The sequence below is a fragment of the Tyto alba genome, unplaced genomic scaffold, assembly GCF_018691265.1.
Source record: "Tyto alba isolate M040663 unplaced genomic scaffold, T.alba_DEE_v4.0 Super-Scaffold_26, whole genome shotgun sequence".
Taxonomy (NCBI): Eukaryota; Metazoa; Chordata; class Aves; order Strigiformes; family Tytonidae; genus Tyto; species Tyto alba.
Genome location: NW_024881300.1, coordinates 15130784 through 15157058, shown reverse-complemented (window position 1 = coordinate 15157058; position 26275 = coordinate 15130784). Strand labels below are relative to the sequence as shown.

The 26275-nt window shown below is 36.1% G+C and overlaps 1 protein-coding gene across 12 annotated transcripts in view; it reads right to left on the bottom strand.

Annotated features, from left to right (window-relative positions):
• CDH8 (cadherin 8) overlaps positions 1-26275 on the bottom strand; it is a 241265-nt gene that overhangs the window by 184336 nt on the left and 30654 nt on the right. For 3 of the 12 annotated variants that reach the window (XM_032990673.2, XM_032990674.2, XM_032990672.2), the window contains one exon: positions 15814-15964. The exons of the other annotated variants lie outside the window; for them this stretch is intronic. The gene's annotated coding sequence lies outside the window, so the exon portion shown is untranslated. The remainder of the gene's footprint in view (positions 1-15813; positions 15965-26275) is intronic. 12 annotated transcript variants of the gene reach the window in all.

Sequence of the window (26275 nt, the reverse complement as noted above, 5' to 3'; positions counted from 1 at the left end):
AGGATGATTCACATTATGTTGAAAGATTAAAATACAACCCACATAGCATTTGTTCAGTAGTTTCTTTCAATGGACTCGTTAGAGTCTCAATAGTACTCTAAAGGCTTTTGACCCTTTGTTTGCTTAAGAGAGCCATGTGTCACCATCAATATTGTTATCCCTTAAAATATATTGTCCCATTATCTTCTTCATGAAGGAAGAAAACACCTACCTCTCTCTCCTTCAACAACAGGTGAGTTTCTAAGTTCTTTAAAAATGCTGTTTCTGTACTTGTAGGCCTAATTAACTACTTTCCTCCCTCTAGTTAATGACAGATCTTTAGGTGACATTAAATATATGCCACAAAAAATTGCTGCTACAGAATACAAGTTATCCCAACAGAATTCAATTATTGGATGGTTTGTTTTTTGCTTTTTTTTTTTTTTGTTTTTGTTTTGTTTGTTTGTTTTTTAGAAAGTTTAGCTAATAAAAGGTGTTTAGATTTGTTCACATAAATAGACTTAAGTACAAAATCATCTGTGACAAAAGGCAAAAATGATTGATCCCTAATCATTTCTCAACCAATTATCTTTTTTAAAGATAGATACCAATAAAAACTTATTTCTTGATGTTTTAGTAATATCACCTATTCTTCCAGCCAATATAAATACTATTTACCAAAAGTTTTTTGTGTTTTTTTTTTTTTTGTTTCTTTTTTTGCCTTGTGTAAGCTTTTTAAAATTATGTTTTCCCACAGTTTTACTATTAAAAAACAATGCACAATATACAGTGGAATATCCTGATAGCAGTATATATTGTTTTGCCAGTAGCATTTTTGATACAGGAGATTCAGGTAATGAAAGTTCATTTTTTCTTCAGAAAGAGATTAAATTGAACACAAGAAAATTTCCGAAGATATGAAGATTCAGATGTATTGTTTGTAAATGTACAAAAGAGAATCAATTTAATGAAGCTTCTATACATTTTCCCAATTTTAATCAATTTTACTATTCTTAACTATTACTTTTGGAGGATAAAATCCAACAGTAAAAAAATTAAAAACTGGACAAACTCCAATTAAGAGCAATTTTGAGAACTCCAGAATCTCAACCATGGAGATACTGATCATGGAAGCACTGCAGTATGATTTTGGAACAGAGACCTATGTTTCCCCTGCATTATCTTTTAAGGTTCTAGACAAGTAAGTAATTTTAAGCTTTAAATCTCAAACTAAGACTGCTCTTCCCTATTGTATGTAGAGGCAAACAGAATTTCCTGAGGATCCAGTTCCCTCCATCATATAAACCCTTCTATAAACTTACATAGTTCTTTTATTGTAATGGAGTTAAGCAGTATCAGGGTAGGGAGGAAGAAAAAAATTAGAATCTGTTTGATTTAGGACCATATCAAAGTATATTTGATGTAGATGCGATCAAGCAACTCTTCCTTCTCCTTCCACATTTGGGTCCAGGGGAACAAAGACATTGTTAAAGGACAACAGTTCTGAGAATACATTAAGAAACACCCTTACAGACAACTATTAATTCACTGAATGTTTTTTCTGCTTTTTACGCCTAACAAGAAGGCATTCATAGCGTTGCTCTGATTTAAAATATTGCATTAATAAATAAGGTTATTTAAAACATTAAGTTTCAATAATTATAAAGTAAAATCACTGATTTTTTTCTCATCTTACTTTCTTAATGGATGAGCAGAATTGCATTGGATATTTGATTACATTTTTTAACAGTAGTGTGATTTCCCTCCACCTCCAAAAAAAGAATTAAGAAGCCTGTACAGTCTGAGTCAGCATTCTGGATCAGTAAAAATTCAACACATCAGGCCATGTTTCTCATTACATGTTACTTTTTAGTTACTTTATGTAAAGTGTCCTGCTAGATTTTTTTCCCCCAAGATTCACCATCCTTTGTTTCTTTGCCTTGTTTTTGCTTGTGCTTTTGCTGAGCTAAAGAATCAATAACTATATAAGCCAATTTTTAATTAAACAGGCTGGTCCTGTACAGACATTTTCCTGCTTTTAGTATTTATATACATACAGAAAAAATAAATCTGTAATTATCCACTATAAGCCATATTCAAAGCTTTCTGAAGTAAACGGAAAGACTTGATTTCCTTGAACTTTAGAATTAGGTCCTAGAAGCAAAAATCACCAGAGATCTTACTCTGCCAAGTGGAAGAAAAGAGATCAATGTTGTTGTTTTCTGCCTTGGTTGATCCTGCCCTAAATGCAGCAGAAAGAAAATCAAATGCTAAAGCAGCAGATGCTCTGATTTATTCAATGAGTGCTGTGGAAAATTATCTGTCCAAAATTTTACATTAAGAGTTAGTTAAGACTTAAGATAAAGAATATAGCTTTATGGCAAATTTTTTTGAAGAGTTTCAAAGATATTTAAAATATGGTCTCTGATAGAAGGCAGAAGACAGAGTACAGAGGAAGTGAAACAAGACTGCCAAATCCAGTTAAAAAATTATACCTTTCCCCCCTCAAGTTTTCTTTGCTCTCATCTTTTAATACCATGCTGAATTAATTGGTTCAGAATTGGGGGTGCAATAAGATGGAATTCTGTACAAGTATGCAAGAACATTGCTGAATTGATGTACTTTATTTTAAGGAGTGTGTCTGCAAGACCATTGCTTGAAGAATAATTGCATTTTCAAATTGTAAACCATCAGGTCCTTCTATGGTATGAAACATTGGTATGAAGTTATGAATATTCATATAGAAAGTTAAAAAAAAGTTGGTCAATTGGACTGAGGAAGACCTGGAAAAGAAACAAGCGTGTTAGTTATCTTCAAGATTAATATGTACTGTAAGCACTCTATTCATACAGCTTTCCAAAAGAAGTATGGAAAGAGCAATGACAGCTGAATGACCTGTAGTTTCACCGAAAAATGTGTAGGTGATCTTGTCACCAGTTGATACTGTAGAAGCCCACAAAAAGGACTTCCATCAGCATATTCTCCTCAGACTGTTGTACAGGCTCAAAGGCAGAAAAATATTTCCAAAGCATGTATCAAGAAAACGAGCAGTGCCATAGAAAAAAGAAGTTACTGTAATCTCCTTTTCTTATTGCAGGGTTTGCCATCACACTGGACTCAGTTGCTAGATCCTTACCTCAGGTCTGTTCTCTGCCACAGGGGATTTAAACCCACCTGCTGTGGTCTTACTCTCAGGCTACTGGCTGATCTCTCAGCCTTTGGAAGTGAAACACTGAGAACACACACCTAAAAATTCCACCTCTGCATAAAAGGTTTAATGTCAGAATTTGAGCTACCTATGCAGTTTCAGTGCCTGTAAGGGTTAAACAACAAGTGATTCTTCAGCATTACAATATTTGACTTAGATAAAAACACAGCTCCTGGTTTAGGATGCTGCATCATGTTTCTGTAAAGAAACCCAATGGCAGGAAGCAGCTTTGTGTGGCATTCTGCAAAGGTGCTCAAATCAGGGTCTACTACACAGAATTTAAAGCTGTCTTTTTATCAGATGTTCTCCTTAAGACATACTGTGCAATGAAAGGGAAATAGTTTTGTGTGAATTTACACAGGATTCAATAAAATCAAATTAAAAAGTTGTTTCCTATTAAAACCTACACAAGTTTTCTATTATCATGAGTGTTATTAACTGGAGATATATATGCCAGGTCTTCTTTTAATTACTGGCATATAACTTACACAAAAAGAAGTCATATCTTCCAAGTAATTACAGGCAGCTCTAAAGTATATTATTGTATTATTAAATTAAAAAATCCATTAGTAGAAAGATCAGAAATTAAATATAGAATCATCCAACATTCAAAGAAATAGTAGGCATAGACAGAAGTGAAATAAGCTAAATAATTCAGATTTAAAATACAGTTTTCACATAGAAAAGAATTATATAGAGCAGTAATGTTTTGCTGCAGTTTTCTAAATCACATGTAGCTACCAGCAAACTATTCAGCTCTCATTAAAATGAGCAAAGAAGTAAACTCAGTTTATCCTGAAGAGCATCCAGTCAGCATTTTTTTCCCCAGTGAAACCATTTCAAGAAAGATCCCCCATGCCAACTAAGATAAGCAAAATGAACATCATCATACAACCAGAGCATAGTGCATTAAACAATATTGTCTAAACTCAGTTCTCCAGAACTTGCACATATGCATTTGATTTATGTCCTCTTTTTCAAGCTAAGAACTTGAATCCCCTATACTCTCCAACGGTGGCAAGACAGTCTTGAAGGAAGAGGCACAGGCCCTACTCCAGATGGGTTAAATAGGCCTGTAAAGTCCTCATTATTAAGATACCACAATCCAGATCTGAATATTTTATCTACTTTGTTCATATCTCAGAAGACAAATCTGGCTGTGTAATGACCACAGAGGACTTACAACTCCCTGAAGTCATGCTTCTTCATTTACCTTAATCTAAACTGCCCCATAAATTGTACTATCCAATCATAAACCAGTTCAGATTTCATTCTACTCTCTAAGTCAGTAAGGCTCACCCCAAATAAATGACAAGCCTTAATAAGATGGAAAATAGTACAGATTAAAAAGGATCATAATACATAAAACTGCATTTTGAGGTTGACCTGGATATAGACTTTAAGCTAGCTGTTACATATTTTACAGTAGATTTAGAGCAGGATATCCAGGAAACATCTTCAAAGCAAAAGCCTTTACTGTATGACCATGGAAAGGCCGACAAGTTAGGTGAAATAAGTGCATGTACTAGACACATATCTAAAGCACACATCTATTTTTATGCCTAAAGCAAATGTTCAAGGTCCAAAATATTGAAATGTGGTATCTTTTTTTCCACTAATCATTTCCTGTAGTGAACAGAACAAGAACTGCCAAAACAGAGCAAGAAAGATTATTTTAATCAGATTTCCCTTCTGGTTTTGTAAGCTCAACAGGTTTAGAAATTTGTGATAAATTCTGAACTTCTGGATGCTTATATAAGCTGAGCTCAAAGCAACCCATTTTGAAATCTGCCCTGCTATATACTTGTGTTTCAGTAAAATCACAAATTGGCTACTGCTTTGGAGGCTAAACCAAAGTCCAGCTGCAAATGTGAAGTGCTGAAGATCTGCCTTAGGGTTCTGCAGCTTGCATGTAAGCCTCTTCATATTTTTATAAGTGACTGCCACTGGTGAGTTTTGTTATGATATTGTAATTATCGCCTCCTCCTTAGATTACTTTTATTGTTCATGTAGATAGAAATCATATAAAATAAAGCAGAATTCTTTCTTTCGCTACATGTCAACAGCATACACATAAATGTCTTTTTTGTTGATTTTTTTCCTCATCATCTTTACACAGTGGAGTAAAAACTCCAGACTAAGATGCCCAAGATTTTGTTCAGTCTTAAACTATGACAGAACCTTTGCAACTTTAAACAAGTATCAACAACATTCATAGCAAGATTAAAAATATTTTTTATTAGTAACCTTAGCAAGTACTCTGCAAATATAAAGGCTGTTAAATTTTATAAGACAGTAACACCCTAGAAACTGCTTGAAACATGTATCTTCCCTCACAATGACTAGCTGCCTTTGATCACACCTCAGTAGGGAAATATACAACATGTATTAGTTGGACTACATAAGACAAAGAGCGTGCTGGTTTCAAACTCTTACTGCACAAGTGTTTTTATTCTGGCTAATTCAACGTGTCACCAGAGTGGATTAAAGAGAAAGGGAAAGAGAAAGAGCAAGGGAGAGAAGGTAAATTAATTCCTCCATAACAGAAAGCCAACTTTCAGCCAGCTTTTCCCTGGATGTTTGTATCTGCAAGCCTACTGAGGATTCCAGCAGAAGAAAGTCTATTAATTTTCCATGTACTTGTTGACGGAAAAGCTATCAGGATTATGGCTTGAATATTTTTAGAGTAGGGAAAGTAAGGGATGCAATTAATCTCTGCGAACTAAAATATACCTCTTTTCATTAATCTTTTATTGTAAATGAGCAAAGTAATTGAACCAGTACCACACTGTCAGAATAAATGCAATGCCAGTGGGATATGCATGAGAGAGCACATACTGATTGAGTATTAAATATCTAACGGCAATAATTTATGGTTCATTACCTCTTTTTGGAGTTCCTTAGTTGCAGAGTGCTTGAATTTTAAGTAGACAGACTTTCAGAAGAAACTGCTTTCAAATGCTGAACATCGCAAATGCATAAAACCCTCAGCAATCTACTTTAAGAGTTTTGTACTTAGTTGAGCCAACCTCTGTACTGCCAGAAACATGCAAGCTATTATCAAGTTGGATTAATGCAATTAAAGATCCAGTGATAAATACTTCACAAATCGTACTCAAAATGAAAATTATAGATTATGAACAAAACATTGTATATAAGCAGTCCCCATGTAAAAATGGTCAAATACCTTGCTATATGTTTTCATATAAGAAGACTTCAGAAAGGCTAAATTCTAGAAACGTGAGCAAAGCATGGCCATTTAAATGACTATATTACATCATATAATTTAGTTATCAAATAGAGTAATTACTCCAACTGTTCGAGGGGGAAAAAGTCAGACATCCACTTGTATAATTTTATGTATAAATAATGTTACCTCTTTATTATGACTTGAATATTCCTGACAGCATCAGTTTTACAGAGAAACATGGCAATAGCAAGAGCTGGTAAGAATTGGGCCTCTTGGGTCCCTGCCCCCTTCACAGATTTGTAGCAGAGTCAGTTGCAGGGGAAAGATGTCACTTCTGCTAAATTGACACACCATGACCTTCTTTATCACAGGTCTCCTGACGGATTCAAACTGTTTGGCTTTGATGGAACCTTTCAAGGATCAAAGAGAAGATCAAACTGAAAGTGGAAATAAATGCCTCTGTGTTTTTATACCCTCTCCATATTGATTTCATACAAATGTAGCTGACTAAATCTGAGGCAAAACAGACAGGAGTCACTCCAAACACACAGATTTTAATCCACCTTCTGAATTTTACTCTTTTTGTTGCCTACTGGAATTGGTCCTGGAATGTGTGCAGGGCTCCCGAGCCTATCTGTTCCTGGTGAATTCTGCTCATCTGTTGAAAATTAAACTGTGCTATTCAGACACTGCTCACTTGGCAACCGACTGCTCTATGTTTACTGTTTATTGATTTTTGTTAACTGGGACTGTAGAGAAGAAGCATTTCAGTTTCAAAGTCGTCCCAGAGGACACTGGCAGGTTACAATCACTTATACCATAAAAACGCTTCATGTTAATTGGCTCTATATTTACATATTATGAATGCATATTTTAATCTGTTTTACATGAATAAGTCCTCCACAATGAAGATTTCATTTCCTTTTTTAAAACAACATAACTACTTGCCTTATTTGAAGAAACAAATCTCTTCTAAATTGTTTTGACCTTTCCTAGTGTCCTTTCTTAAAGTCGAAGTTGTGTCTGCCTTCTCAGTTCAGGAATTTCTTATCTTAAAAGCAAAAGGATGAACTCAACTTCAAACTGAAACTATTCCATTGTGCTCTTTCTAGTTTGGCAAGTCACCCTATCTATTTTTGAAAGAGCCAAATTCTTGACTAGCTCAACTAAACTATTTTTAGTCACAATAGACAAAAGGCTGAGAATAGACCAACTTCAGCTATATACTGGAAAAGGTCTCTGGTCAAAACCAGAAAGTCATGGAGATATCCTAGACTAATAAAATAGGAAGGTCAGGACATTAATCTTGTAGAGAGCAGAACTGACTGAACATGGCACTCCTACATCTCAGCAGAGGCACCCTTGCCTTCTGAATGTCCTGCTATTGCTGTTTCATATTTTGTCCTCAACCTTGGTAAAGTTATGTTCTCCTCCTGTACAAATCTTTTGCTTGAAACTTTCAAAGACAATCTGCATTAAGATGAAACATCTTCTTATCCAGCCCTAATTTAATCATCATCAGATTAGGTCTCAGTCGAGACAAAACTGAGACTTCAGTAAGATAATACCCACTTATTCAGCACAGTTTCTGGCCCCAATGCTTCATTTTTAGGCACAGAAGATTTTTAGTAGTAGTCATCTCTACCTGCATCTCCCAAATATTTATTTATTCTCTGCTGTTTTCAAAGACCACAGTAAATATTAAGACAGCTGTGCTAGGTTCTGAAAACAGAGCAAGACAAGGCTGTCCTCGAAATACCTGCCTTCCTTTGCATAGTATCCATGCATTTTCATAAAGTATTAGCTCATACGAAACATTACTACAAGCAAAGATAAATACATCTGTCTTAAGGCTTCAGGTGAGACCCTAATAAGGGAGCATCTTATAGATTTCTATCTGTCATGCACCACATGTAAAGCATTGCAATAAAAGAATTAAGCATGTTCACAAATGTGAGCACTGATACCTGAGTATTATTATTCCATTTCTTCATTCTCAAATCACTCTAATATTCCTCTAGTAAATATGTGTACTCTAGGGGCTTCTCTGTTACTGTTCTGTATCTTTACAGCACCTTTGTAGCAATGTTCTTTTGTGTTCTGAATTATACCCTGCAGAAATTGTTTCCTGCCACTGAGACAGACCAATTCATTTCATGACTACAAATCTATATTAGTGTCTTTTCTATAGTACTTAACAATAAAAGTACTTCCAGTTACTCTTAAGCATATCAAGGCCTGTGTTTCTGGCGACAGTAGTACTTGCAAAGTTCATAGAAGTTTTTATTGCAATTAAAAGCTACTTCATGGTCCCATGATCAATATGGTGAAAACATATGTGCATTAAATTAAAAAGTTATATATAGGCAAACAAACAAACAAAAATAAGTGACAAGCAGATGCAATAGAATAGTTACAGATTATATTTTTCATCTAAAAGCCATTCTAACATCATAGCAGCATCAGAACAGAATATAGTAGCAGAGTGCATATGGAATTTAATTTTGAATGATATTGAAAGGTCAGTACAGAATTGCTCAGCTCATATTTTTGTGGAGATAACATGTCTGAACTAGTTATTTCCTCCTTTTAACATATAATGACCTTGTCCATTGATTTAATGAGAAAATTATACATGCTGCACTCAGATTTAACAAACTCTTCAGAATTAAAGATATACCAAAGAATGAAAAAAAACAATAAAAAAAAAGAATGATATTGAGACCTCACACTTGGAGCCCAACCATCTGGCAGAAGAAAGCCCAGAGATACCAACACAGTGACCTGTGGAGCCTTTGTTATGACACATGCTGGAGCAGAGAGGGGAAAAAGCTGTGCGATAGCTCATTCTGCCTCAGGTGCACTGACCTCATTAACGTGACATAATGTGAACAATGCATATGGTTAAAGTGCCAAGTCACATATGTGTGGTGGTAGAAAGGAATGGAAAAAAAGACAACACTGTCTAAAACACTGACCTGTAAATTATAACCTGAGAAGAATACTACAATCTTAATTACATTCAAGTTGCTTAACCTGTGTTAGGACCATATGTCTCAATTCTAAAGGTTCCTGTAGTATCTCATGTCACAAAGGAACATTCATTTGTTCATTAAAAGTCTTATTTAAATTTTCAATGAATTTTAGCATTTAAATTGATCTTAATTTGTACAACAAATATTGAGACCTGACACCATTAAAGAATCTCTTCTAATGCTTAGAAGTGGAGAAGTGAATAAGAACTAATTCTCTTTCTAGCTCTGTTACAGCCACTGCAAAACCCTGACTATGTTTCTTTTTCTTCGCTATGCCTTTAGGCATCTGCAAATTGTCAGCATTCAAAAGATTTTAAATTTGTGTGATTAACACCCCTAGGCCCTGTAAGACAGAACTAAATAATGTAACAATGTAATGATCCGGACTTCCTTTCCACTGCTTCCTAGGTGCAGCTGAAGTAATCAGGTTTGAGATACAGAAGTTTAAATAGATTGATAATTGCTTGAGTATCAATTTTCTTGCTGATGAGATAAATCAGCAGTTAGGACATGTGAGAGAACTATTCCCAGATTCAAAAAGGCAGAAAACTAGTTAAAGTACCCTCCCTAAAGGGTATGTTTCAAAAGTTTGTCCTTTTATTTTATTTTGGATCAGATGTGATCAGGCTTTGTCATCTACTAGCCATGTACCAAAAAAATGTTCTCAGACAGCAAAGACGCAGCCCTGGATCAAAGGACATCCACATTCAAGTGAAACAGGTCATGGTGCCCACGGCTGATTCCACCATGCCAAGGTAGAACAGGGCTGAGCAGGGCACAGAGCCATGTCAGGGATGGCTGGAGCACTGCCTTGAGACAGCGCTGGCATCGTTCACAAACCACATGCTGTTTAACAGGCACAGGCTGACTACTTTCTGTCTTGGGCCACAGATATTTGAAGAAGCAGCTTTAAAACAGTGGTTTGTCTCCCCGTTCCCATCTTATTTCTTTGATTATGTGCAGGTTTTTAATTTCATAAGCACATTTAGTGGAGAGACAGGTGAGATCAGAAAGGGACTTCTGAAGAGGAACAGTTCCACAGTGATCCCCTAAGGGAATCCATTAGAGGTCCTAATGGCAGAAATGTTTTTGAACAATAAACTTTAAGAATTTTTAAATGAATGTTCGATTATATTAAATATACAATGTTACATCTGAAGCTTGACTAAAACAGTTGGATATTGGAATTTATTTTGCTTTGGAAAAAAATGAAAACTGAAGACTACTGAATTTATGTTGGTTCTCATGATATTTCCCTCCTGCTTACTTCAGAGCAAGTTACTCTGAAGAATATGAAAATCTCCCAAAGACAAGAGCTAGATTCAATGAAAGATAAAAGAAAACCAGGAGACAGTCATGCTGATACTCTTCATAGGTATCAGCCTTATGCAAACCTGTCTCATATGAGTAAGAGATTAACAAGGACTAAAACACTGTACTATGGATTTAGGGGTCCAGAGATGAGTTTCTTGTTTATGACCTATCTTTCAAATAACCACAGTGTGGCAGTGTGGCATTCCAACTGCAAACCTGTATTTATTTCCCCTAGAGCCAGATGACAGCTAATGAAAAAAATAGAAAAGCACATATGGTGGATGACAGGTCCTCTAAAACAACTATTTTGTTCTACAGTTCTGCTTCCATCAGTCTACATCACTTACAAACAGAGACATGGCCAGGCTCCCTTTCTGGTCTCCTGGGGCCCCATTTTGCATGAATACTTGTGAAAGCAAGAGTGCATACCAAGTGCTGGGTTACCGATAAGAGCTACTGAAGTCTGTGCTCTGGGATTGTGGAAATGGTGAAAAGAGACCAAAAGAAGGCTGTTTCTCTTTAGTTCTGAGAAAAATCCATCCTACTGATAATCTTTCATATTCAGTGAAAGACTTCTGACAAATCAATGTTTTCTACCAGAAAAAAAAAACAAGTAAAATATGAAAGAACTCCACCCTCAACATCTACATGACATGAAAAAGTCCTGGCCTGCTCCAATGACTTTTTTTGTACCATTGCAAACCATTTCAGAAGGGGGCCCTTAATTCTGAAAAAAATTTGTACTTGAAGGTCATGGGATGAAACAGAACAATCACTTAACATTATTAAACTACAAAGTAGTTAAAAAAAAAAAAAAATCAGCCAGTAAGACTGCAAGAAACTGTTTAGTTACAGAAAGTGCTACACAGGTTTTATTGACTCGTGTGTAACCTTCCAAAGTTGGGTTGTGTTTTTGGTGTTTTTTTTTTTTTTTTTGTGTGTGTTTTTTTGTTTGTTTGTTTGTTTTTTGTTTTTTTTGTTTTTTTTTTTTTCCTTCTTAATATAAGATCATGAAAGGCTGCAGCAGTTCAGTCCTTCTCTCTAAAGGTAGCATGAATTGTCATTAAGCTGTCCTGGAGTCTGTCACCAGTGCTACTTCATGCATCTCATGGATTTCAATTGAGATACTGATCAAGTCTGGCCCTACTGAATTTTTACAATTAAAGTTTCAAGGTGACATGCTATAGCATAGCATTAAGCATAGATTTCATTTGTCCTTCATTAATAATCAACCTTACAGTCAAATATCCATTAACATGAACTGCATAATAAAATCAACAACAATTTCAAATGAATTCCCATATGAACAAAACATTTCAAGTGCTTAATATTTCACACTCCTCTTTCACCAGATACAGTTCAGTAACACTCTAGTTCTTTGAAATCTTCATAATGCTTTTTATCTTTGGAAATGAAACATTTTCCTTAGACTTTCATATCATCCTTATTACTTTACATCAGTGCCAAGTCAATTCCCTTTCTGGATTACATCTGTCCTCTCATATCTCCTTTACCATTTAGCAAACAAAAGCACTCTTCTGGAACTTCTCTGGGTATTTACATTGTTCTAAACGAAATTAGCACAATCAGATATTAAAGCAGCCCTCCTTCATAGGCTGGCATGTACAGTAAGAGTTCAGAGATAAAATGCATAAAACAAGCAAAGCTAACAGTTGTCTTGCTATATATAGCTTGACTTGGCAATTCAGACCCTTTAGTATCATCCACTCTTCTACTGAATTATTATCAGAATAATTCTTCAACAATGTAAATTTATGTCTATTTCACTATCCTTCAGGATGGGGCTTTTTTTCTAAGCAAGAAGAATTTGAGCTGGTATGCACATGTAACCTGGTGGTAATCTGTTCAGAAACATTCACGTTAAACTCCAGAGAACAAAACTCTCAGCCATTATCATTAGTAATAAAGAGAATGTTACCAATTCTGACTGGGACCTCTCAAGATTTCAGATTTAACTACTTTTTGTGGATGTGAACAGTGTGATTGCTTATATTCTGCAGAGTAGAGGTGACTTTGTCATGCTCAAAATCTGTGTTTTTTGATGTTAACTAACTTCCTATAAAATCCTGTGAATGCAAGATAAGGAGGCTTTCACCTGAGAGCAGCTAAGTCTGATAAGTGAGGTGTTTGATTAAGCTCAACTAAGATTAGGAGAAAGTTACTGATGCCTTATCTCAAAAAGACTATAGAGGTAGACAGCTATCTCAATAAGAAGCCGTCCTTTTTCTCAACTTCAGACAAAGCAAGAATCTAACCATTTTTAATCCAATCCATTTACAGAATTCAAACAATACTATTAATTTACTACAGTTTAAGTTGCAACATTGCTATGGCAGATTAGAGACAATATTTATGACAAGATCCAGAACAGTATATATGGATTTCCCAAGCACTCAATATTTTAGACAATAAATATTTCCTAACATTTCTCCATCGTGAGATGAAAGCGCATGATTTCTGAAGTACTGCTTCCACTACATAGCACTCCTCTGAACATAAAGCAGAGAAATTTCCCAGTACTTTATCAAATCTATTCCTTTGGCTACCATTTACATCCTAGGAAATACTGTGCCATATCGAGCATTTGCATGGAGACCATTAATATTTAAAGTGGGACATAGAACTTAAGCAATCAAAAAATCTGCAGTCATAAATCACATACACACACCCCCACACCCTCTTATATGCTATTTTGCAGTGGAAGTAGCTATGCATACCCTCTCCCCAGAGTTGTTTTTTGGGGGTGGTGGTGGTGGTTTTTTAATTTAAGTTTGAAAACCTTCTGTTGCCTAGTCAGCACAAGCAATACCTGGAGAGAAGAGACCTGGATCCTAGGACTGTTTTGAGAAAATACTGACACTGTTGGGAATGGAGAATGGAACAGAGTAAAAGACCCTTAACCGCTCTGTTGTATGAACATAACACCTCCTCTCCTCCCTACAGCCCATGGTGCCCTAAAAATGAATCTGAGAAGTGGTCTGCAGACCTCCGTGCTCAGCACTCCTCCTTTGTCACATCCTGCTCCTCCACCTCCCTTCTCAGGGTATCTGCTTGTTGCTTATACCAGGGTGCCTAGCTCTCAAAATATTGCTCATCCAATGAACAGTTCTTTATTGAAGACTTTAGTATGTGTTTCAGCGGCCCCAAACTTTTAGGAAACTTGATTTATTGTTGGACTGATACAAGACCACTCTTGGACTTTTACTGAACTTGACCTTCTCTCTCTCTCCTGTTAATTGCCTGACACATTGCTGTAAATATACAGACTTGGTCAAGAAATTGTAATTATCAAAAATGTATGAAACTGAGATATAATTTGCACTTGTTCATCACACCATTTCATTTCCATACTGTTGTATTTTTTTCTGATTTTAATTGAGTTACTCTGTTGCAAATTAGAGTTACATAGCATTCTTGCTTTGTTGTCCTTGCTTAAAGTAATCATCTACAAGGTACCCCGCTGAAATAGCTAAATTCTTGCTGTAAGGAATGTTTAACTTTTCTTGCTAATTCTGACTGCATTAGCTAATTTAACAAAGTTTTAGCATTAATTCTGAATTATTTTCCAGACCATGTCTACTTCCAACATAGAAATATAAATGTTAAAAAAAAAAACCCTAATATTGTAGCTATCTGTTCTGAATAGACTTTTGAGATCATAATGACCAGTACAAAAATATAGATACGGTATCTAGAAGTTGTGCTGGTAAGCAAACTAAACAAAGCTAGGCAGTGCTGCATTTATCTAGCACAAATATGTATGTTCCTCAAATATAAAAAGAAAGTATTGATTTGCTACTGTTAAAAGATCTGTTTCCTCCAAGCACTACTGGTTTAAAGCCTTTTCTAGAGTATACTATTGTTGATCATCAAATACAGAACATTCTTATATCAGCAGCGTAGGAGGTAAGATTATTCCTCTGAGAAATACTGTATTCAAGAGGCAAGTGATGAAATCATCACAAAATAGACAAGTTGCATTTAAAATTAAATAAAATAACGCACCAGCAGCTTCTGCACCAACTAATACTTTTTTATTTACCAAACTTGTGTCCTACTGGATCAGGCAGAACAGTGTTTTATTTCCACAAATTTTTAATTTGACTTTATCAAAACTGTGGTGCATTCTTTCTACCTCTTTCTTATGCACACTTAAAAACAGCTTGCTGACTTTGTACAGCTGTACTGACTAAAGGAGACAAAACTCCAGATGAAAGCATCTATTTTACCTGTCAGTAAATAAGCATGCTTTGCTTAGAGCTCATATTTTGGCAAGTCAGAGAATTCACTTGTTTGCAAATTTCATTCACTTGTTTCATTCATTTCATAAGAGGGTGTAGGGCTCACATTCCAGCAACTTTATGCCTTGAAGTAAGAAATTAAAAATCCTCCACAAACCACCTTACCATTACTAAAAATTTGCACTACATTCAGGTCATCAATTTCACATGTAGTGTTAGAGGTGTACATCTAGGTATTTTCCAAAAAATGGTCACTATGAACAGTGCATTATTCATTCTTCTGCACTGAGCTGACTTTGTTTCCTGATACAAAACTTTTATATAAATCAACCATTCTTTTGGCAGAATTGTGGTTGCAGTTTCCACTGTGAGAACTGTCAGGGACTTTGAGTTTCCACACAGTACAGGGTGGTACTGTAAAGAATGCAAGAAATTTCTGTATTACTAATCTGATTAATACAGTTTAGGCTTATTTTTTCCATTCATCCTTTTCTCATGCTGGAGAGAAAGAAGTTAAATCATTCTGCATGCAAGCTGTAACCAATTTGGTTACTATGGAGAAACTATTTTAGACTGTCAACATGGATCAAGGGGAGTCCTGAGATAGAATGGAACACAAATGGACCAAACATTGATTTATAACAACAGTCAGCGAAAGAAGGCAGAAATGTGAAAACAGTGCAAGTAGAGTGTGAAACAAAAACCTGAACTGTCAGGGAGCTGAAAGAACAACCAGATGCTTTCTGCAGTGACATAAATTGAAGTAGAAGTCACCAGGCAGAGATATAAGCAATGCTACAACAACACGTAAATAAACTGACTTACTCTAAAAGAGTTGTTTCTGTGGAGCTGAAACCAACTGCTGGTTGCATAAATCACATCCACTCTCAGACACTAGCAGGCTACAACACGCATTCTTCAGAGAATGGAAACTATGTAGCAGAACTGGAGTATCCTCTCTTGCTAGAAATGCAATCTAGAACAAAGAAATTGTCCTATTTAGGGTCTGAAACAATGCTCATGCATCAGAGAGTAGCTGTTGCTGGCACTACTCTTTCCATTTCTCCCCAAGTATCACAGAAGCATTACTGTTAGTGCTTCCTTTCTGCATTAAGAGATGAACAAATTGGTTATGTACCAACTAGAGACCATTCAAACAAATGAGCAGGCTAAAAATTACAGAAGCAGTAACTCTTTAGTGTACATGCCACCGTATTACATGATGCATGAATTTATATTGAATTCCACAGATGACTGATTTTATTGTTCTTGTAAGTCAACAGGTAAGCATTAAGTAATCATCAGTTAAAGTAATTGTAGTCTTCTGTGTTTCAAAGCACAGAATTTATATATTCTATGCACATATCACATTGCCATTTAACCTTTTTAATTGAAGTTTATATACAAGCACCTTATGAAGTTTATTCTGAAATAATGGTATCAATACTAAATACTCAAGATCAAAGCTTTCAAGTATGTGAACACTAACATTGAAAAGAGTATCTCCAAAAGCCAAGATCTACATGAAACACTTCCAGAGGTCACCATGCACTAATTAAGTCTGCTTAGCCTCACCTACAGTATTTATTTATTTTTAAAAATAAATTTATCTTTTATATTATGCAAGTTTTAACATCTCACATGCACCTAAAAGTATAATCTCGAAGCTCTTCACAAAGGATAGCATACATTGGTTAATTGAATTAGTTATTTCCTGGGTGTTTGTGTAAGAAGGAAAAGGCAAAACCCCTGCTTGTTTTCCTCAAACTGTTCAAACCTGGAGAAAGGCATTGGACTCTGCAGGGAAACATTTTCTCTCAAAGCAAATATCAATTCAGTCAACGAGAGAGGAGTAACACAGTACTTGAATATATCTCAATTTCTTTTCCACTTGTCCATGCTTCTTTCCACTTTTCCACTTTGTCCATGCTTTAATGCAAGAAATAAAAGATACTTTTCTATATGCCTTTTTACATACAAAAATACAAATATTTACAAAGCATTATTGGAAAAATAGAACATACTGCAATCTAAGTGTATTTTAGTACTATAGAACCTTTTTTACCTTATAAAAAATATACACTCCACAGAGACATGAAGCAAGATAAGGGAAAAAAAGGGCACCATATTGAGGTGTGAGATAAAGGTCAGTAAATCATAGGAATATTCTTATGTCACAAGACTAAGTCACAGGGTAAATTATTCTGAGTCCCATATAGTGTCTACAGAAAGTTGTTTAGAGATTCAAAATCTGTACAAACTAGTCTGCTAGAAGAGAGTGGAAATCAAAACTATGAACTCACTCTCAAGTAGATAATAATAATAAAAAAAAAAATCCCCACATAAAGCTTGAAAATATTCACAAACATAAAAGAAAAAAGCATATGCTCATTTTGTCCAGTCTCTATAAGCAGCTATTTAATCTGCACAAAACTTAGTAGAAAATTTTCCACTGAATGGAAACTTCATATCAGAAACCAAAGGCTCTCTCTACCCCACCACCCCAAACTGAAAATAACCCCACCTACTTCTGAGACAGTTTTTCACTTTTTCTTGGATTTATTGTTGTCTTCTTGACTGCTTCAATTTTGTCATCAGGATCGTTTTGGCAGGTAGATCCATTTACAACTTTGACAATACTTTATACTGTTTTGTTCTCTTCCCCTTTCTCAAATATGTTGAAAGATTTGCCTTTAAAAAAAGGCTTTATGACAACATAAAATGGTGATCTTATTGTAGCACTCAAAAGGGTTGAAAGGCTAGTACAACATGCCTTAACCTGAAATTCAGCACAGGAAAAAAAAAAAAATCAGCAGAAATTCAAGCTTTTTATCACAATTTTTCCTTTCATGTTTTATCTGAATCTGTCAGGAAACAGGAACACAGGATTAAACCAACCAGACTTAATATACATTTAGAGGCAAGACTTGTTAAACAAAATGGTGTTGATTGCTACATGATAATTTTAATGCCCACATACACATACAATCTGAATCATGAATATTTTTTTTTTTGACAGATCAGTTGGGAAACATTGCAACATTATCTTTTCTAGAAATAGTGAAGCATCTGAGGTTTCAAGAGAGAACAGAACATATGAAGGCTAGAAAGACATTTCAATACTGTTATATTTCAGTTTTTTTTTTTTTTTTTTTAAAGGAGCAAGGATAATTTGAAACAATGCAAAAAATAGATTTTCAGTTTCTGTTACTTTCAGAAACACAAGACAGACTTTGTTTTGTAATATTAACCTGAGAGAGGTAGAACTCCAAGTAGATATTTGTGACTTTGTCACTGTACAAGAAAATGTCAAAATTTAGTATTCATAACATTGTGAAAAACATGTAGTACAAAGATGTATTTTGGAAAGTGGTGAAATATATGAGACAGTAGCTGAGAAGTAGGAATTTAATTCACAAAAAAGGGTATGAGAGCTTCATGCATTACTCCAAACACACAAATCTACACAAAATTAAAGGGTCAATGATACTTTCTACTCAGTTCTCTGTTTCTTATCATCTTTTTGACCACTACAGCACACAAGCTATTACTCAGAAGTTTACTGCCAGAAATACAAAGTCACATCAACACCCATCCTTCACTACTTATTTTTGTTTGTCCATTGAAGAAATTACTTAAAAGTGCAAAGAACAGTGGATCATGCAATTAAAGAAGTGCCAGGTCATACTGCCTTGAAAAGTTCTTCAGGAACATGGATGAGTTACTTCACATCACCACAGCTATGACAGTTGTTTGTGTATATGTTTTTAGTCTATCTCAAGTATAGAGTAAATCAGTTTATTCTGATGTGAATGATTTCATCTACATCAAGGTTTTCTTGCATTTGATACTGGCAGGAAAGTATCAAGTATGGCAGAGCCAATTATCTTAGGTCAACATGGTAGCTGTGTGTATTAGCTGTAACTCTCATTTCATAGAAAGACATCAGAATCCAGAAGACGAAGGTTTTTTGGAAAAAAAGTAGCAGAAAACAGACTTTCTTGCATACTTTTCTTCACATCTTAAGCAGCTCTCAAGGATACATATAACTCTGCTAATGGCAAACTAAAAACCATCTGCCAATTTACTGGGAAAACACTAGCACTTTTACAGATTCATTCTTTCTTTGCCTCAGTATCAAAATGATTCTAGTATCACTGAAAAAAAATATAAAGGTGTTTTATGCTTTACATTAATAGTCATAGCTACTACTCAATCCATAATTCAGCAAAACCTTCACAAAACTACTGATTCTGTTACATATTCTCTATAACACGTGGTAACAACCTGTTGCATTTCAGGCTTATTAAACATATACTTATTGTAGATGAAGAGTAATATGCACAATTATTTCAGTAAATAATACTTTTGTCTTGAAAATACAATTCATATATTTTTCCTTCATAGCAGGTAAATGAATTACATTAAAAGATGTGGGGTTTTAAATTAAAAAATAAAAAACACCAAAAACCAAAACCAAACCAAACTTGTTCAGAATGATGACTAAATGATTACAGGAAAAGTAATTCTGAAGCCTCCATTTCTATTCCCTGGACTACAAGATCTGCCACTTAAATGAGAGCAGGAATATTGTTTGTGAATTTACACAAAGTATGAACTTTTTACAAGGATAAACGTACATAGCAATGAACATATTTGTAAGTGGATTTAAACAGTCTCCCCAGATTTCAATGAAGAAAAGAATGGCTTCAGAAAAAATCTGTTATTAGTTACAGAATTCATTCTAGAGTAAATGACTTATTCTAACTATGATTTTAATTACTTAGTCTTAACTGATCATCCAGATTAAAAGTCGGATATTAATTTCACTCTTCTATTTAACAGAAAATTACTATTTTTAATTCATCGGGTATTAATGTATCACTTGTTTCAAAACATAATATTCACCAAAAAAATAAGGTTAAGGGAAACACAAATGGTTCATTTTTTAGAGTAGATACAGCGTTGCTCTGCTCTCCTAAATACTAGCCTTTTGTAGTGGTTCTTTTATTTCTGCACAGTGTTCACAACAAAATTCAATATACCCCTATACTGGCAAGTTAATTCTTGCATTCTAATTAAAAATATCTCAAGTTTATAGTTTTATCTGGCTTGACTGTTGTGAGCACCAATTTATATTCCCAATGTGCATAGCTAATTTTTCTTTGTTCCCTTGACTGTAATCCAGGTTGTACATGGAGAGAACTAAGGACAAGATTGCAGACACTTCCACTTACAACATTTAGAATCTTAATCCACAGTCATCCTTTTGAGAAGGAATTTCACTACTAAGGATACTGAAATTTCTTTTATTATTTCTTTTGCTCCCCAAACATGATACTACTCAAGCGTGATAACATATTTCACCAAGTAACATTAAGTACTATACTTTCTATTGTCCCTTCAGCAATTTCCTTATTTGCATTAAAAAAAAAAGTTAATGATCTAGCTTTTGATACATAATTTATACCTATCAGATTCAAATTATTTAAATTACATCAATTTGAAAAGTTACTTGGAAATCTTACACAGTCTTTTATCAGATTTCTACTATTGAAATAATTTAGGTTGGGTCTGAAATGCTTTCACTACTGATGCATTCTCATTTACCCTTATGCTTACTATTCCTTGTTTTTCTTCAGCACTTATTAATTAAAATAACTATTAATAATTTTGTGATTCTTAGAAACTGCAAATTTGCAGGGTTTTTTCTAATCTCTATATTATGCCTAGGAACAAACTCAAAACCACCAAGGTGAATCTTAACAACAAAATTTGAACAAAGATTTCAAATTCTCTACATTTCATTGTTGCTCCCGTTTGTTTAAAAGCAGGAAATCAGAAATGCAGTACATGTTCACATGCAAATGTTTTCATGGTTTTTGCTTGAACCACTTCATTATTTTAAATGAAAGAAAGCACCTGGATGAGTGTTAACAATGGAAGAATAATTCTGATCTCAGTTACTCAAACACTAAAAATAAACATTTTGCCTAAAGTCAATTATGTAAGATTAAAAAGACACACACATTCAAAACCTTCTAACGGCAGCTAATCAAGGAAATTGGAAAGGTATGATGCTTCTCAGCTAGTGAAATCAAAAACCATAAAAAACAGATGGAAGCATAAGATCTCATAATGCAACAGTTTTCACCATATTTTTGGTTCTCGCAGACTAACAGTTCCAGACAAGAAAAAGTCAGGCTGTAGGGCTTTACAAACTTTGTTTGTGAAAAAAGAAGCACTTCGGTTAAATGTTTCAGATATTTTTGGTGCATTATATATTTTCAGCGATTTCAGGAAACAATGGTTCTTCCTAGAACTTTTTTTTTTTTTTTTTTTTTTTTTTTTAGCCTGATACATGATACTTGATACTTTCAGTCCTTCTCTGCCTTGGAGCATTCCCTCCTGTTCACCTTTAAACAGAAAAACAGTCTGCTTTAGAAACAAGCATCCTAGTTTGAGTTAAATCATCGTTAACAGAATCACCTTAGGAAAGCTGAATTAAACCAGGATAAAAAAGAAAACCACTCTTTCCCTTCACATTCATACCACTGATTTGTGAACCCATAAAGCTGTTGAGAATCTAGGCAGATACAACCACTTCTGAAGATTTTGCCCAACTAAAAGCCCCATGAATCTATTCCATGGACAAACATCTATAAAAATAACTAATTATAAGAATGCTAGGATAGTCAAAAGAATTAAAATAACTAATCAGTCACCCATCAGCAAAATGAAAAATAAATTGACATATGCAACAGTAGATATCATCATAACTCTTCTGTTACTCTATAAAAAGACAAATCTTCTTACCCTTGTTTATTCTGCAGTTAAAGCAATTTTCTCATTTTGGAACCAAGCTATTGGTCAGACAGCTTGCATTTAGAAACATAATCTTTGAAAAAGTTATTTTTAAGCTGAATTCTATTTAACAATGTAAAGCTAAAAAAAATTTTTTTTAAGTACCATGTGTCCATACAAACTGCAATCATCACAACTGCTCTGAAAAGGGTATCCTATGCCTCTGCATCGTTAACTCCTCCAACAGTGCAGTCATGGCTAACGCACTCATACTCCCTACTGCTTTCTTCTTCCATGAATGTATAATTGCTACATGGCGTGCTAGATTTAATTCTCTTCAGAGTAGCTAGTAAGGAGCTGTGTTTTGGATTTGTGCTGGAAACAATGGTGATAATTCAGGGATGTTTTAGTTCCTGCTGAACAGGGCTTACACAGAGTCACCCCACCGGCGAGTGGGCTGGGGGTGCACAAGAAGCTGTGAGGGGCCACAGCCGGGACAGCCGACCCCAACTGACCCCAGGGATCCCCCAGCCCCCAGGACGTCGTGCTCAGCGAGTACAGCTGGGGGAGGAGGAGGAAGGGGGGGATGTTGGAGCGATGGCGTTTCCCTTCCCAAGTGACTGTTACATGTGACGGAGCCCGGCTGTCCTGGGGACAGCTGAGCACCCGCCTGCCCATGGGAAGGGGTGAATGATTCCTTGTTCTGCTTTGCTTGTGTGCACGGCTTTTGCTTTCCCTATTAAAGTGTCTTTATCTCAACCCATAAGCTTTGTCACTTTTACCCTTCTGATTCTCTCCCCATCCCACTGGAGAGGTGGGGGGAGTGAGCAAGCAGCTGAGTACTGCTCAGTTGCCAGGTGGGATTAAAGCACAATAGTCCTTTTTGGCACCCAACATGGGACCCAAAGGGTTCAAGATAACAACAGATTTGATTGGAACGTGCTAGATCAAATTTAGAGCCATTATTGCTGTTTATCTATTAATTGGCAGGCCTCTGTGCTTGCCATGGGATTCGCCTGCCTTACTGTAAATTAGAGTCTTGTGCTCTCATTAGTGGCTGCTTTTTGCTTTCACCACTCGCTGTGCTGCTGATCATCTTGCTCTGCTGTGCCTGGGAACATTTTGCTAACAGCAATGGCCATGTGCCTGGGCTGGCAGTTGGCTAGGGCATTGCTGCTGTAACAGACAGGCTGGAATGCCAGTGTGAACTTGAATCAAAGGGACTGTGACCTGTGGGTGAGTGGGAGCAGGACACCCTGAAGTGTCTGTGGCTGTAGATAAGCCCCTGCCAGAGCACGTACATCTCAAAGTATCTGTGTTCGTGGTTATGTCCCTGCCCCAGCAGGCATACCTCTGAAGGGATTGTGGCCCAAGGGTAAGTCCATGCTGGAGAAGGTACACCTCAAGGTATCTGTGGCTGTGGATAAGTCCATGATGCAGCAGGTACACCTTGAAGCCTCAGTGGCTGTGTAGGAGGTCATGATGGAGCACCTCAAAGCATGTGGCCATGGATAAGCCGTTGGCAGAGCGGGTACACCCCTGGAGGGACTGCAGCCATGAGTAAGGCCATACTGGTGCAGGTTTACTCCTGAAGGGACCACAGCTGTGGGCAAGACCAAACTGGAGCAGCTGTATCTCTGAAGGCATTGTGGCCCATGGATAAGATCACACTGGAGAGCAGGTGCACCTCAAAGTGACTGTGGATAAGCCTGTGCTGTGGCAGATATATGCCTGGAGAGACTGTGGCACATAGATAAGGCTTCACTTGAAGCAGGTGCACCTCTCGGGGACTGCAGGCTATGGATAAGTCCAAGCCAGAGCAGAGGCAAGGGGAGGAGTTAATTGTGATGTTAAACCCTGCCGGGCTGGGCGAGCCAAGGACTCAGGCCAAGGAGGAAGAACGTAGCCGACTCAGTATGAGTGATAAAGTGTGCTTCCATTTATTGATTTTCATTACAGCCTTTTATAATCTTTCTACTAATTATGCCTACTAGTCACTAGCTGATTGGCTTAAGCTCTAAGGGTCGTATTCTCACAGCCCACCTACTTGCAGTTAGCTTACAGCACAAGCTTCTCATAACACTAAGTTTCTCATGCTACTATTTCTAATTCCTCTTGACTTGTTCGCGATACACAACAGTACCGTAACACAATGTTTCTCAGACCACCGTTATCATAACACTGGGTTTCTCAGACCACTATTCCTAATTCCCCTTAACCTGTTTTCGACACACCATGGTACACAAGGCTGAAGTGTCCTTGACATTCCTCAGGTATCAGCAGCTGCGAGCAGCTGCAGGCAAACTCTAGTGGGGCCCAGCATCAGCAGCTAGAGCAGGCTCTGATCATACAATTGCTCGGTGGGCTCAGGACCCTTGTCTCTGAGCCATTCTCCAACAAAACCCTATGGACTGGTCCAAAGGGGCCAGAGTGGCAACTGTAATGGAAATACCTTTCAACTGTTGTAAACTGGGATTTGAGTTGCATATTATAGGAATTACTATACCATGAACCACTTAAAACAATGGAGGACACACCTTACATGAAGCAGTGCAAGTGCAGCAGTGACCCAACCTGAGCTGCCTTTGGTGCCCAGTAACTCCATGTAACACACCACCTCTCCTGAGTGACTACTGTAACAGATGGATTCCAAAGTCGTGGACTAAATTAACTCAGTGGACATTGAGGACATTTTACAGGGGTGGTCCATAGGCTAGGGCAACGATACCTGTGTATTGTATCAAAGGATGGGAAGAGGGGTGGTGGTTAATGAGGATGTATTGGATAGTGTGGAACCTGAGCATTATGTAAATGGTATGGCATAAGGGGTGAAGAATGTGCTGATTTTGGCTACGGTAGAGTTAATTTTCTTCACAGTAGCTAGGATGGGGCTGTGTTTTGGATTTGTGCTGGAAACAGTGTTGGTAATTCAGGGATGTTTTAGTTACTGCTGTGAGCAGGGCTAACACAGAGTTGAGGCCTTTTCTGACCCTACCAGTGAGTAGACTGGGGGTGCACAAGAAGTTGGGAGGAGACACAGCTGGGACAGTTGACCCCAACTGACCAGAGGGATATCTTAGACCATAGGAGATCAAACACTCTTCTGAACTACAGCCTCCACAGTTATGTACTAGAACTAGCTTGAAGCTGTCTTAAGGTTTTGGTTCTTTTGGCATGCACAGAGTAGATACACCATACCTTTCCCTTGGAATGCATTTACCTTTTATTTACTGCTTCAAGTAAAAACTATGAAGCCTTAGAACAGTTGCTCGTTGCAAAACCTTATATGTTTCAGAAATCTAAATTAAATATTTGAAATAGCACTTTTTTTTTTTTTTTAAATTTTAGCAAGAGAAAAGAGGCTCTTAAGTTTTTCTTAAGAAAAACTGTGTGCTGTGTCAGCACACAGTTAATTCTAACAAAGAATAACATTAATCTCAGCAATAGAACCTTTCAACAATAATAATAATGCAACAATAAAGCTTCAACTGTCCCAACTCCAGTTTCAGATAGAGGAATATAAACAAATATAAGTTCACTAAAGTCAATTGGTTAAAAATTAAGATAGAAGCACTTTCAAAGTCTTCCTACTCAGTCTCTGTAATTAAGAATAGCATGCTGGTGTAACAAATTCATACCTATTCGTTACACTACTTTATAAAAAAGATTAATCTTATTCTTACTGAAATTTTTATTTAATACTGAAAACAACTATTAAGATAATGACATTATCAGAAAGCACTGATCATTTGGTTTTGGATTTTTAGAACACATTTATTTATCCACATCCTCCACTTGGTTTTCCTGTAGAGACCAAAGGTGCATTCTGATGAATCAGTCTCAATTTAAGGAAATTTCCTGTACCTAAAATATATTTTAGACACAGGTGCATAGAAATAAAAGCTACTTTAGTGAACTCTCCTCTTATTGGTTACTTTTTCAAAGTGAAAAACCAGTATCAGCCATAGATTTTAAATTCAATAATCTAATTCTAATGAAGATTAATATACTTTTCACTTTCATGGGCTTTTTGTATGCAAGTTTGGCTTCCACTGGAAGACAATTGCCAAGACTGTCACAGATTAGACAATTGAGGAGTAAGCAGCAAGTTTGTTAATTACTAGGATTAATTTAATGAACTTACTCTCATTAAGCTTTATGAGCCATGCTGTCTATAGGAGTGTGTGAAAGTCCACAACAGTAACACAGTGATGTCATGAGGCAACTAAGGACACTGATGAGAAATTTTGTTAAGGGGGAAGGGAGAGAAGTAGCAAAGCAAATGTTTTATGGAAGACAGCATTGTTACACAGAATTAAAAACATCTAATTGAAAGAATAAAATAGAGATAATTTTAGTCCTAACAATTTATCAACAAAGTATATTTTCTTCTGAAACCAAAGAAGTATATATTTCATGCATTTATTCATTCATTACATGGCAGTCCATGCCACTCCTGGGGTGAGAAATTGCATAACAAAGT